Source organism: Vanacampus margaritifer, chromosome 3 (genome assembly GCF_051991255.1).
Source record: "Vanacampus margaritifer isolate UIUO_Vmar chromosome 3, RoL_Vmar_1.0, whole genome shotgun sequence".
Taxonomy (NCBI): Eukaryota; Metazoa; Chordata; class Actinopteri; order Syngnathiformes; family Syngnathidae; genus Vanacampus; species Vanacampus margaritifer.
Genome location: NC_135434.1, coordinates 12,926,346 through 12,940,784, shown reverse-complemented (window position 1 = coordinate 12,940,784; position 14,439 = coordinate 12,926,346). Strand labels below are relative to the sequence as shown.

The 14,439-nt window shown below is 38.7% G+C and overlaps 1 protein-coding gene across 1 annotated transcript in view; it reads left to right on the top strand.

The window, feature by feature from the left end:
• grid2 (glutamate receptor, ionotropic, delta 2) overlaps positions 1-14,439 on the top strand; it is a 437,970-nt gene that overhangs the window by 309,112 nt on the left and 114,419 nt on the right. The gene's annotated exons all lie outside the window — the stretch shown is intronic.

Genomic DNA, 14,439 nt, shown 5'->3' with positions numbered 1-14,439 from the left:
TTTGTAACACTGGTAACAACAAGAGAATGTTTTTTTGTTTCTCATAATTAGTTAGTTATGTAATAGTTATGGCTTATTCCTTCTAAAATTACAACTTTATTCCTGTCACATTAGGCTTGGGTATGTTTTGTCAATAAAGCACATATTTACATTAACATTTACATTAACACTTTATTGTAGACACAATATGACTATTTTTGTCACATTCAAATTTTGTTATTATAGCATTACAAATTTTTCTTGTGACATTACAATTTTATCGATGTAACATTGATTTTTTTTTTCTTGTTACATTACAACTTTCACATTACACTACATTACAACTTTTGTGTTATGATACTAGTTATTTTTCACTTTCTTGTTGCATTCTAAATGTGTGTAACAAATGTATTATCGTAACACTACAAGTTTTTTTTCCTTTTGATCTCATGACCACAATTTTTTTCTCGTCATATTTTATCGTCAAAACACTCACACAAAAAAACATTGGTAACATTTTTTTTTACTTTAACATTGCAATGTGTAACTTTATTTGTGTATTATATTGCAACTACATTACAAAACAGTTGTCCCACAATTTTGTCATCACAGTATAACTATGTTTGTGTCACACATTACAAAAAAATTGTAACAGTACCTTTTATAGTCTCATAATAGTACAACTTTTTCTTGTAAAGTAGCTTTAGCTACAAACTGTTAAACATTCCATCTTTTTTTCTTGGAACATTTCAACTTTATTCGTCATCCATTAAACATCACAGCTTTATTCTCATAACATTACTTTATTTTTGTAACATAAATACGTAGTTCTTGTAGAATTACATCTATTTGTCTATAACAGCTTTACTCATGAAAATGTATTATTTTTTTCTCTTGAAAAGTTTTTTTTTTTAATATATATGGCTTCATTCTTGTAATAGTAAGACTTGTCTCACATGTACAGTTGAGAGAGAGAGAGACTGTTTATTCCGTTAAACAACATCAAGTTACCTGATGCAAATGAAGAGCACAATAATATATCAACTCAATAAATATTAGCATCGCTAATCGTCTTGGACAGTATTTGGCCTCTAGAGGCCAATCACGGACACTTCACTTCCCCACCAATCATCAGTAAATATTGGACCAGAGCTATTTAAAAATGGCAGCCAATTATTCCCCTCATAATTACCAAGAACTCATTTTCATTTTAAGTTTTTTTTCATCACACATACACTTACCATAATAGCAGTTCCCCAAGCAGCCGTTAACCCCCAAAGTGCCACTTAAGTCAACGGATTTCATCAAGGAAACAATTTTGTTAAAGGGCCACGCATAGGACAGGGGATTGCATTGATTCGTCAAAAGAGTGACATCCCATTCACACGCAAGGCCGCATGGATATCGGATCGGGGATCTCCTTGTCTGCTGACCCAATGCATGATGGAACATTCTCCAATCTCAGCAACCTTGATGGGATGACGGGAGGTTTCTACTTAGGTTACAGCAACTTCTAGTCCATGACAAACAGCAGTAGCCTCTTTCCTAAGACTGCTCCTCTTTTCAAATAGGAAATGTTGCCTTTGAAACAAGATGTGATCATAATAATAATAATGCATCAGATTTATATAGCGCTTTTCTAGATACTTAAAGACGCTTTACAATGCAATGGATATATTATTCATGCACTCACACATTCACACTGTGGTGGCGGTAAACTACTTAAGTAGCCACAGCTGCCCTGGGGCAGGCTGACGGAAGCGTGGCTGCCAGTTAATATAAAGTAAATCTACGATTTTTTTCACTTAATTTTCATTTTTATAAAGCATTTTGTTTTTATTTTATTTCATTAAACAGAATCTTGTTAGTGGCATCTCGTTAGTTATTCTTCGTTTTTGTCACTCATTCGACCCAATGTGACCCGTTTGAGGCTCACAGGGTTTCGGAATATGCCCACAGTATAATTTCTCATTGGCTGGATATGCATACGCAATTAGGATTTGCACCCTGCATGTGTGCGGCTACACATATTAAAGTGGTTAAAGTGGAGGGAACAGATTTGCATTGGTTTGATATGCAGCCCCTTTTTCTTCCAATACTTCCTCTTCTCATTTTCCCCTTCGCTGTCATCTCATAACATGTCTACGCTTATGTGACCTTCATTACCTCATGAGTTATCTTATCAGGGCCCGAGCTCCAGGCACTGTGAAGGTTTCTTTATGAATTGCTGTATTTATTGTGATTCTTCCGAAAAATGAATGAGCTTTTTAGAGGCCTCAGCACACCTAAAAAGTCACTAATCTTTGCCACTGTGTATTTCCTAATGTAAATGTGTGCATTTTGACTTCACCCACCCACCACCACTTACTATTATCTGTTTTGTAGTTAAAGTGTTTAGAAATGGGTTGTATAAATTTAATGTATGGTACTATTATTATTCCAAAATGTACTCAACAGCCCCAGCCCCCAGTATGTTAGAAAATAACCCCCCCCACCCCCCACAAAAAAAATCTAAAGATTTCTTATAGAAAGATTTTGTAGATGTCTATCATCACAGGATGTAAGAAAATGTCTGAGGTTATGAACCCATGCACAAGCATGAAGTCCGCCATTTTGTGAGAATTCCTGGTCTCATACTATGATGGACTCCAAATAGGGAATTTGCCCAAATGAAACCCAATCATAAATTGGTACAGATGGATTACACTAAATTGCCAGGATGTTTATGCCTACTGTATGCCAGCCAATGTGGGCAAAGCATGGCATCAAAGTTAATGATCATTAGGAGGATGCACTTTGAAAAAGGATTTACAAAGGACATGTTGATCGCTGCCTGCAGTTTTCATTACTACCAGTAATTTTAGGGCTTTAGCAAATTCAAAAATGTCCAAAAAAATTATAGAATGCCCGTGTGAACCGCCCTCCTTCAAAAATGGCTCCATAGTGCCCTCTGGAATTTTTTTTCAAGATCCAGCCCCAAAGACAAATTGCATGCACTGTATATAAGAAAGATGGACAATGCTAAATTGTTTAAATCCTGAGTGTTCGTCGTTGCCTGTAGGTAGAGCATGGCAGTGGAATTTGATGCCTCACCATAAAAGACAAAATTCTAAAAGCTCAACTCCACAAGGTCAGAGTCAGACCGAACTTATTCTGACCACCCTGCCCTTAAAAAGCCATAGGTCTGCCCAACTGGCAAAAATGTATAGTTGTAATACCGACTCATTTTCTTCAAAAGTTTTCTTTGAGACCACCAGGGTCAAAATGTCACCATCATGAAACATTACATTTTTGACAGACATGCAAGTCGTGCTCTGGTGTAAAAACAATAAGTTTACTATTTGGCGCGTGTGTGTGTTAGGGAGATTACTGCTTGTGTGTGGGAGGTGAGTTTCTTTATATGAAGACAAACCACTGCAAACTTCCCAAAGCGCACATTCTATTTGTTTGTTGTCCACTTGTATTGACACACACTTTTCATTTTTGCCTCCATTTCTTTGGTGGCAAGATAAATACAGAACAGACAATCCAAAGAAAAAGCAGCACACATTTGTGGCTGAAGTCTCGAGAGAGAAAAAAAAAACATGCATTATTGATATGCAACACTATTTTTTTTTACATGTATAAGTCCCAAAATTAATATCTTAAATTGTAAAAATACCACAAACTGTGATCCAGAACAGGTTACAACTTTTTTTCAAACTCATCTTACAAATATACCCTTAAAAATTAATAGAGAGCAGAGGATTTGATTTGGGGGGAAAAAGCCAGCAAGTGTGTATATTGCCACATCGCAACCCGTCAAGCGATAACGAGGCCTCCGACATTTGTTAGCTTCCGCTATTTAATAGACAGAGAGCAGAGGGAAAAAGAACACTTGCAAAGACTGCATAATCTCCACTAACAACCGAGGCTAAATTTAGCTCCTCCATGACATACAAAAATCTTTAACAGCGAAGACGTATTACTTCTTCATACTTGTGTAACACCATTTACTACTTTCCTATTTGGCAGGGCTTTGGTGGCACCTTGTGGTATTTTACGGTATTCTAAAAAGAGTACAAAAATCTAGAAAGCCCTGTCTAGGATTATTTTTTCTTTTGCAAATAGCTGAGAATGTTTGGGGTGGGGGTCAATGGGTGAATGTATGAATGGCCAACCACAAAACAATTTATTTGTGCCATTTTAGAGATCATAAAATTGAGTTGTACAACACTAACTGTATTTTTGTTCCTTAAACAATCTACATAAGACGAAGAAACAGTTGTGAACACCGCTCAGTATGATTGAATGCAGTTGTACATCATCGCACCCGTAATAATAAACATATTGTGAAATGAATACCACTCTTGGTGTCAATCAAAATTGTGCATTATTACTTCTGTGCGGCAGATTTTTTTTCATTATCTTCTATTGGATTATGTTCATGTTTCAGTCCAATTTTCTTATGATTGTCGACCCATAGCATCTCTGTCATGTCTCCTCTATAATGTTCCTCCTCCTCCTCCTCCTCCTCTTCCTCACCCTTCCTCCCTGCCAGCGAGGCCTGTAGGCTTTTCAGCAGCATTACAGCGTGTAAACCTCGGATTACAGCAGCCAGAGTCTGCCCGGGATTGCATGCCTCTGTGGATCGCAAAATACACAAGAGTACTGTCTACCCACCCACGTACCCGCACCCCCCCGACGACGCCTACACATCCATTTGCATACCCGCAACACACTCATACACACACAGAGTACACACACAAGCAGGCTGATGTGGACAGGCACCGCAGCAAACTCTGCAGAGAATTAACTATCATCTCTTCTCCCTGGGTGTGTTCTTGACTGCACTTCTGCTGCTGTCCTTAAACTCCAAATCTACTCTACTTTTTACGCGCTACCCCTCATTTGAAGGACACCCATTAGGGAACCCCTTTTTCAGGCCCTCGCGACTCTCACACAAGGTATCGCATCCCATCTGTGCCGACGTAGAAATTACATTTTGATGACACTGTTAAAGGGGAATATTAAATGACTACAGCTGGCAGATTGTAACACTCTTTAGAATAATTGGAAGGCCTGGAGTTGTTGGCTCTCGACTGAATCCATGCCAGTGTACACAGTCAGTATGTTTACTTACAAGCAACTGTAGGTTGAGTAAGACTACTTCTGACATCACTTGTCACTCATTCCTGTTGAGCTTCCCCATTGCGTCATCCTTTGAAACGATGGCCCAGGGTTTCCCCCAGAAAACGTGCTAAATCTGGTGGTCACAAACTGTCGCTACCTCTTTGGGTTATCTTTTTTGTCGACAGTGGTAGGTATTGACACATTTTCCATGAGCACTTATTTTGGTTTTATTATTTTGCCATAGACTGCATTTCAGTAGCTTAGCAATTAGCATGGCTTGTTCGCGTCTTCACTTTGTGTTGCTTTTTCGTACCTATGGAGATGACAATTAGTGACGTATGACACCGGATTCAAAGCGAAGTCTTACCTTTACTTCCTGTTTAGCGAAAGCCAGAGATGGCCACAAGTCTCTAAGGCCAGGGCCAAGTCCAAGTCTCATGTCTTCGACCCACATGTCAGAGTCAAATCTTTAGGCTCCAAGTCAAGTTTCAAGTCCCTGACCACAAGTCCAAGTCAATCCCAGTCCACCTCACTGGATGAAGTCGTCAAAAGCAAAAGTTATAACAAGCTATAACAAATGGCAGTACTGCAGGAACCTGGAGCTCCAAGTCTAACATTGAATGTTACTTGGGCGCACGGGAACGTAGGAAGACAGAGAAAGACAACTTGCGAGCCGGCACCTGAGCCACATGCACGCACACAAACAAAGATATTTGGAGTAAGGAGAGAAAATGAGAGCAGCCAAGTTCTGACACCAATTTCCAAATAACTCTGAATAGTAGTGCCGTCCCATATTGAAATCAGGTCGTTTGGATTGATCTTGACACTACTATCCACAAGTGTCCATCCCGAGGGTCCTTGTGACTTGGTATGCTACTGATGGCCTCATGCACAGTAATAACCACTTCTGACTACATGTTCCTTGGAGCTCTAAGGACTGGCAACCTCAACTCGGATTGAAACCAAATCTATTCTGCTGGATATTGTTAGATGACCATTTTTGTCTGCCGCGTGTTCGTTGTTTTTCGGGTAGAGAGAATGTTGATTTTCTGAATACAGACTGGAGATCGGTGAACAGGTCCTTCGAAGGATTTATTTTTACAGAATATTCAGGACACAAGCAGGTTTACAGACAAATGGCTGCATTCTTCTCGCAAGTGTGTCGATTACAGACACTTACAACCTTACAGACACTTACAATCTTGAAGGGCGGTTCCAAACAGTCCACCTGGAGTTCACCGGACATGAGATAAGACTTTAAACACATCATTGATTACAGACACTTCAACCACAGACAATGGCCCATTGATGTGGAAATTGATGAGATCCCAGTCATGACGATAAGATTTTAAACATATCATTGATTACAGACACTTGGCAGAAATTGCGACATCACTCACAAAGACACATCCACAGATAAAAGTTCTACTGAGGAAATAAATAAATTCAAACAGTTATGACAAATTCTGGGCAGAAGACCCTCTTCAATATGATATGGATATGACGGATATTGCAATGAACCAGCTGATGAACCAGGTAGTGGCCAGATCATACACGGCCATAATGATGGCAGAATCTGTCACATTGTCTTCTGTTTGTGGAGGCATATCCATCCCATATGCCACATGCCATTGATCCAACTGCTTCACCTATCTCCAGGATCTGTCCCAAGGGTCTTTCTAACAGGAGATGCCTGACAGCTAACCATCCCATGTTTGATGCCATTTGTCAGAGAATTCGGAGGAAGACTACCCTCATCTTGAATACAATCCGAATCTATCTGTTGTGTTTATGTGAATGTACAAGAATTGCAAAGTCTACTCCCTGAAGCTTAGACAAAGCAATAGTTGCATCAGTTTCATACGAGTTTGAAGATGAAGTACTTTTTTATTGCGTTAGGGACTCAGATCATCTTGGCTAAACTTTATTTCTAATCGACCAGGGCAACCTAAGGCCTCATGAGTGGCACACCAAGAAAAACGTTTTCTTTTGTATATTACTTTTTTTTTTTTTTTTTGCATGAGTGCTGTCAGAATGGAAGGTGGAGGGAACAAAGACAAGCAACATGTGCTCGGAATGTAATGTATTGGTCTTGTTTGAATGTACCTGTTCGGATTGGAATATTTCATAATAAGGTTGCTCTTTGCAACCCTACCCGATCTTAACCCACTCCCACTAACAACCACATAATTTCTCTAAATGTACAGTACCATCCTGAGAGTACCTATACTACCCTTATGTCTATCAGTCCTTCCAAGCTTTTACCAACTTAGGTACACTTAGTGAGGAAACAGCTTACTGACTGACTGTCTGACACTTTGAAAGACACGGATTAACAAGCTCAATGCTACTGTCAATGTAATCCACCTGCCATGTGTCTTGTTCTACTTCCTTTACGCCACAACTGGATTCAGCTGATAAATCAAATGTGTGGTGGTGGCCGTATTTAATCACTGACTAGCCAACAGTTAATCAGTCTAAATACATGCCCAGGAAATCAAATATAGATGTGTGTACTGTAGATACTTTTCTTGAAATAAAAAAAATAACATCTCTTCAATCTTCCTATAATATACAGTAAAATTCATTGGATCACATATTTCTGTTATTACCATCTTCATACTTTTCTCATCCCACCATTCTTTTATAAATTGACTTTGTTTAAGCGGCTTATGCACATATTGATAACCAGTCCAAATCCGAGCATTTTTACCTCCTTTGAGATCCAAATTATCAAAGGCCCGGTTCTCCGATGTCTCATTACCTTGAGCGGTATCTCGTGGCGCCCGTGGCTCAGGAGGTAGGGCCAGTCATTCAGTAACCGGAAGGTAAGCTGTTCGATTCCCACTCTCTCCCAGTCATCTGTCGTTGTGTCCTTGGGCAAGACACTTCACACACATTGCCTCCGGTGCCACGCTTCGTTTCCGTAAGCGTGCCCCAGGGAAGCTGTGGCTATTTTCTTAGTGTACCGCCACCACAGTGTGAATGTGTGAGTACATGAATAATGTATCCATTGTAAAGCGTCCAGAAAGGTGTTATATAAATCTGATGGCTTATTATTATTATTTTTATTGTTTATTTTATTTGTTTATGTTGGTGTGGGATGTCTTAAGCGTAATTTTACTACGTGTTGTCATGTGTGTGGAATGTTGTATTCGTCAACTATAGTACACAACTCACGATAAGAGCAGTAAACACACTTTCTAATTGTTCCCGTCATTTCTTGGGTCTCTCACGTTTATAAAAAAATATATATATAATAACAATAATTAAAAATATATATTTGTATGTGCAAACTGTCCCCACTGAAATGTAGCCGATCTATAACTTTTTCATTTTTAAAGAGGTCTTGGACGGTCACATGATGTGAAAGCATTGAATTGCATTTTATGTCACATATTTTCATCATACAAAACATTTTGAATGGATGTCGATTTTTAAAACAAAGGTTCAAAATATAATGTAACGTGTCTTCTTTGAGAACTTGAGAGTTCAAAGCAGAAACATGTCGTGCAAGTCCTACATGTGTAGGTTCAAAATTACAGCTGTTAGATAGCGCATGTATTTTTCATAACCCTGGTGCAGTTTAATGCCTTTAGATGATGCCTGCTGTGCATCTTAACATTACTTAAGAGTCCCAGTGGATTTTGCTCCTTCATCTTTTAATACTTGTGGATGGTAGACTGCGTGGACGTGATTGTAAAGTGTCTGTTAACATATTTAAAAAAGACTGCATAGAAAGTCAAAGTAATAAACATGTAAGAGAGGCCGGCATTTATAAAATAACCACACAAATTATTGTTTGAGCGACGGATATTGTTTATTTATTATTATTATAATTTTTTTAAAATCATATAGGTATATTTATGGGGTATATGCCACGGAGGCGGGACTTCCAACTTCCGTGTTTCACACATCAGATTTGTTTCCGGTTCCGGTTTGCGACGTTTGGGCCGCGTCCCTTTACTTGCGCTTCCGCCCTTGTGCCTCTCGGTTGTGCGTTCCCGTCAACGGGTGCGAGTGTATAGTGTGTCTGTCTCAGTTGTCTGAAGCATTCCAGAGAGCCGAGACGCCCTGTGTGCTCCCGCACATCGGCAGGAGCGTGCGGTTGAGGGGCGCAGGGGTGGGGGTGCGACTGTGCGAGTGTTGGAACGCGGCCAGCAGTGGCAGAAAACGCCGCTGATATGTGAAACCCGGAAGTCGGAAGTCCGTGGCATCTGCCCCATTGACATCAACACTGTGATGTATAAATAAAAGCTTTGTTAAATTAAGTTATAATGCTGTTACATGTTGAGTCTTTTAAAAATGTTCATTTTTGGGTTTGGCCTTCATATTACATAACTTTCACTTTACTGGCATTTGCTTTTGCGCAACCCAAATGTTTTTTTCCCCTGTATCATAATGTCACTTTCTTGCAAAAGACAAAGTAAAATAGTCATTTTAGGTATGTACTGTATATAATTGTTATAAACACAATTTACCACAAATTTACCAATTTGAGGTGTTTCAAAAGCCTGAAACCAGTCTTGAAAGTAGTTGAATAATGTATCAAAGTACATAAACTCCGCTTTGGCCATGGAAATGAAAAGTTTAAAGTGGAAAGTTTGAAGTTTGAAATGTGTTGTAGGAGTAGGAGGAGCTTTCCCTTGACACACACACACACACGCACGTACACACAACGTTCACACAAACATGCGTTCACCATTCAAACACTCCCAAGGAAACACTAAAACAGCTTGCAGCTCATCTGGGAAATCAGAACAGAGCTTGTTGATGTTGTTGTTGCCGCTTTTACCACAGCCATGGTATGCGTGCGTGCGTGCACATAGATGTATGTGTGTGTGTGTGTGTGTGGTTGAGAAGGGCAGCGAATGAAAGTGTACAAATGACCAGGCAGAACAAATTGTACAGCCTGCACAGAACATATCAGTACACGATACCTCTAATTGTTGAGCCATGTTTGTCTTGATCCTCCTTGTTTGTGCTTCCCAATGTACAGCACATCTGGAGAAGCATACCAATTCACATTTGGGCTCATTTGACCGTATTTCTCATGTGTTTCAGTGTCAAAGCCTGTCATCTGAACCTTCGGTGTAAATTGCTGCCTTTATTTGTGTTTTTGAGGCAGAGAGTAAACACAAAATAAGCACAATTAATATAATGGGCCATCGGATATGTAACATGTCAAAAAGCTGTGTTGTATTTTTGTACGTGGAAGCTTTCCTTTACATTCATATGTACTTATGTTTAAGCATACACATACAAAAGGAGAGTGCAAGAATGGAGGTAATATATTTGTGTACAGTTGGAGTTTTTCCCATAGGATGTGCTATCTGTCCAATTTCTATAGCACTCCTCATTAAGCTTGAGCCTTTTCCAGAAATAACTTTCTTCACGCTTCTAATTGGCTGAGATGGCATGAAGGGTTAGAGTGCCACCTGTTGATTTGGCATAGACGTGACAACGTGTAAAAACAACAAAAACAAAAATAGTGAATGGGCATTCTTTTGGTCTCAGTGGAGAACATTCATATATCCATAGTTTCTCAACCCCTTGTCTTCATTAGGGTCACATTTGAGCTGGAGCGTTTCCCAGCTGACTGTACGATAGAGGGGGTTTACCCCGGGCTGGTGACCAGTCAATCACCGTTTATAACTATTGACGACCATTCGCTTTCACATTCACACCAATAGACAATTATGAGTATTCAGTGCACCTTGGAAAACCAATTCAAGGTACTTCTTAAATGTTAGGCAGGTGTGGGGACAGCAAAAACACCTACCAAGACCACCTACCAAGACCACCTACTGCCAGAGTTAATGGAAATATAAATAACATGTTCCAGGATCAAATTGTCATAGTTGTTTGAAGTATAAAGGAAATATTAGATTTAGCATTCTACCTTGTACAACTGTAAAAACAAGTTAACAACCATTTAAAAAATATATATATATATTGTTTTACTAAACAGCCTGGATGGAGTGTACCACCTTACACCCCCCCCCCCAAAAAAAAAAAAAAACTAAAGCAAAATTAAAACACAGTTTACAAAGTAAACATAATGATCAATAGCAAATTGTTTGACTTTTGAGGCATTAGACTTTGAAGGTTCCACTGTGTATGATTAAATGTCACCAGATGTCAAGTAATGAAAAAAGCAAGACTCTTAAATGAGCTCCTCTGAGAATAAAAATAACAACTTTATCTATTCTGTTCAATACGAGAAGTTGTCACAGAGACATCTTTGTGTGCTTTACAGCAGACATATTATGGCTTTTTTTTCCACAGTTGGTGTCATAATAAGAGGTCTGACATTTTTTTTCTTTTTTTTTTTGTCAAGATACAAAAAGAATAACCAAATCCAGCACCCTTATGATGAACTTGTCACGCCCTTGTGACTTTTCCGACCACTCCAGCACGCTCATTTGACATTAGGAAATCAAACAAAAATGTAAAAATACTGACATAATGCCAATCACGTTATCATGGGTATTAAAGTGACCCATTTAGTCGGGAACCACTTTGGACACACTAAGATAAGATGCTGATGGCGCAGAGAATTTGCGACTGTTGATGCAAGCTGTGCTTGCTCTGTGGAGGACAAGATGGAGGGATGGGCTACAAGGGACATCTATAGGGCGATGAAAAGAAAAAGTTATAAGATAAGAGCGAGAAGACAGAAGGAAGGCAAGCTGTTTGGAGACTGCGCTGACACATGTTGCTCATCAGCGGGGGAGACCAAAATGGGGGGGGGGGGGGGGCTGATGCTGAAGCAGTGAAATGGCTCAGCAGCTTGTCTAGTGCTACTGTTGCATTGTGCAATGGTGAGTAGCCAAGACAGAAGGAAAGCAAAGACATGCAGGCTGGACAACACACAGCAGTGGCACTGAAGTTTGGCACATGAACGTCAAGAAGAGCTACAATATGAATGAATGCATGCAGCATACAGGGGAAAGCTCAGTGTTGCATTTATAAATACTTTGTAAATACTTTGGTACCCTATGAGTTGACTTTGGTGACCAAGCTTGTGACTATATATATATATATATATATATATGTATATATATATATATATATATATATATATATATATATATATATATATATATATATATATATATATATATAAAACAATAAATATATATATATATAAAACAATAAATATAACAATAAATATAAAAAAAATAAAATAAATAATCTTAATGTTAGAAGCATTTTTGCCACTAAGTTGTGATTCCCACATTTGCCAAACAAGGTTTTGTTTAAGTTTGAGACAGGAGTAACTTGACTAACACTAAAATGGAAAATGCAACAATGCAAGAAGTGCAAAAAAAAGCCATTCTTGTACAACATGTCACACAGTAACACGATTAAGTAAACAAATAATGAAAACTTGTATGAAATGAAGTCATCATGCAGAGCTAATAACTTGAGATATATAACATCTCATTTGTCATTTGGTGCAAGTTCTGCCATGAGTGATGCGCATAAATCAACGCTCCTCCCTATCAAAATAGTTTTCTCTATATTGCAGGGACGCTGTGGTGATTTCCCCCGAGAAGCACACGGAACATTAAAGCGCCATAATTCGAATTGTCTCGCGGTTTATTGCCGTCGCATTTGGACGCTGCGCTTCTAATGACAAAAGAGAAAAAAAACGGTACAAATGCTAATAGTCATGCCATTTTTAATAGCAAACATATCTGATGACTTTACAAACTGGCATTACATTTATTTTGAGTTATTTCAATTGAAGTATATATCTGTTAATGTGCTTCATTTAGTTTCTGAGTTGGATTTTATCCTAAATGTGTAATTAGAGCAGAAAACATGACATCACCGAGTCCGAGAAATCTTCTAACTCGTCCTTTCTTTACAACAAAGCACCATATTTGGTAATGTTAGTCTAAATAGACACCACGTGGTATGATATCTCGCCTTTCTTATTTTAAGAGGGTGATGATACACTGCTGATTATTATGTCAACACCTGTAGGCCATTATGTATTTTGTAAAAATAAAAATAAATAAAAACCTGACAAACAAAACAAACTCACTATCACTAAAATAAATAGATCTATAATTTGAATTAGAATCTGTTGGTAATACTATGATGCAGTCGTCCCTTGAGGTAATAATAACATAGTTACACTCTAAAAACAGATTGGTCAAATTGACCAAAAAAAAGGTTAAATTTGACCAATCTAGCTGATAGTTATGTGTCTGACAGAATGGCAGTTGTTGTCAACTAATATATATTGGTGATTGGGCCAACTGATACAAATTGGTCGTTCTGACCAAAATATTGGTTAATATGTGTTAGAGGCTGACATTTTTTGGGAATCCCATGACCCGTGGGGGCCACGCTCAAGGAATCATTTGTGGATCTAACCCCCCCAAGTCCAACCCATAATGCTGAGTGTCAAGCAGGAAGGTAAATGGATCCCATTTTTATAGTCTTTAGTCTGACCCGGCCAGGGATTGAACCCACAACCTCCCAGTCTCAGGGGAGATGTTCTACCACTAGGCCACTGAGCTGGTCAGGCTTAGTTACCCATCAAGACACACATTTCCATTTTTAAACACTATACTATTTATATATTATAATATATTGTAATCACTTATAGTAATGAATAAATACATTTAGAAAACAATAAATTGATACAATAGATATATTTCCAATGCTCTATCAAGACTTCTATTGTAACCAATTTTTGGTTGGTATGCCTGTAACCACCCGGAATGGTCAATGTCTGACCAATCTATTAGTTAATCAAGCCAATATGAGCTTAACCTACTAGATTGGTAGTTTTTTTTAAACCAATCTATTTTTAGAGTTTAGCATCGCCTTGCTTTAAATTAGAACTACAGCTTGAGATGCAAAGCATGAAAAGTGAACGTGGGCTGATATTAGCAGTGTCAGTCCATAGGGTAACAGTCTAGACACAATGAGTCATCTGTTTAATATACGCACACACAAACACACACACAACTTCGTAAGAAACATTCTCTTGGATGCACTGGGATGCATCTCCATTGATATATCCTGACCCGGGGTCATTGGGAGTTACAGGTCTATGCCCACTTAACCCACAGCCACCTCATAGTTTATCTGCAGCTTCACTCGGGGATTTGATGGTCTTCTGGGAAGGGTTTACAGTTTCAAATAATTTGCTACTGAGTTTCCTCTCTACAGCGAAGCTAGGCTAGTTTGAGCTTTGATGCGAAAAGCTCTATTTTATTGAAAGCGTAGGCGGTGCGCAGATAAAGAAAATGTGGTTGGGGACCATTTGAAGTAAATAAATAAAAATCACAGGTACATACTGAATTCGGGGTAAACCTGGTAGCT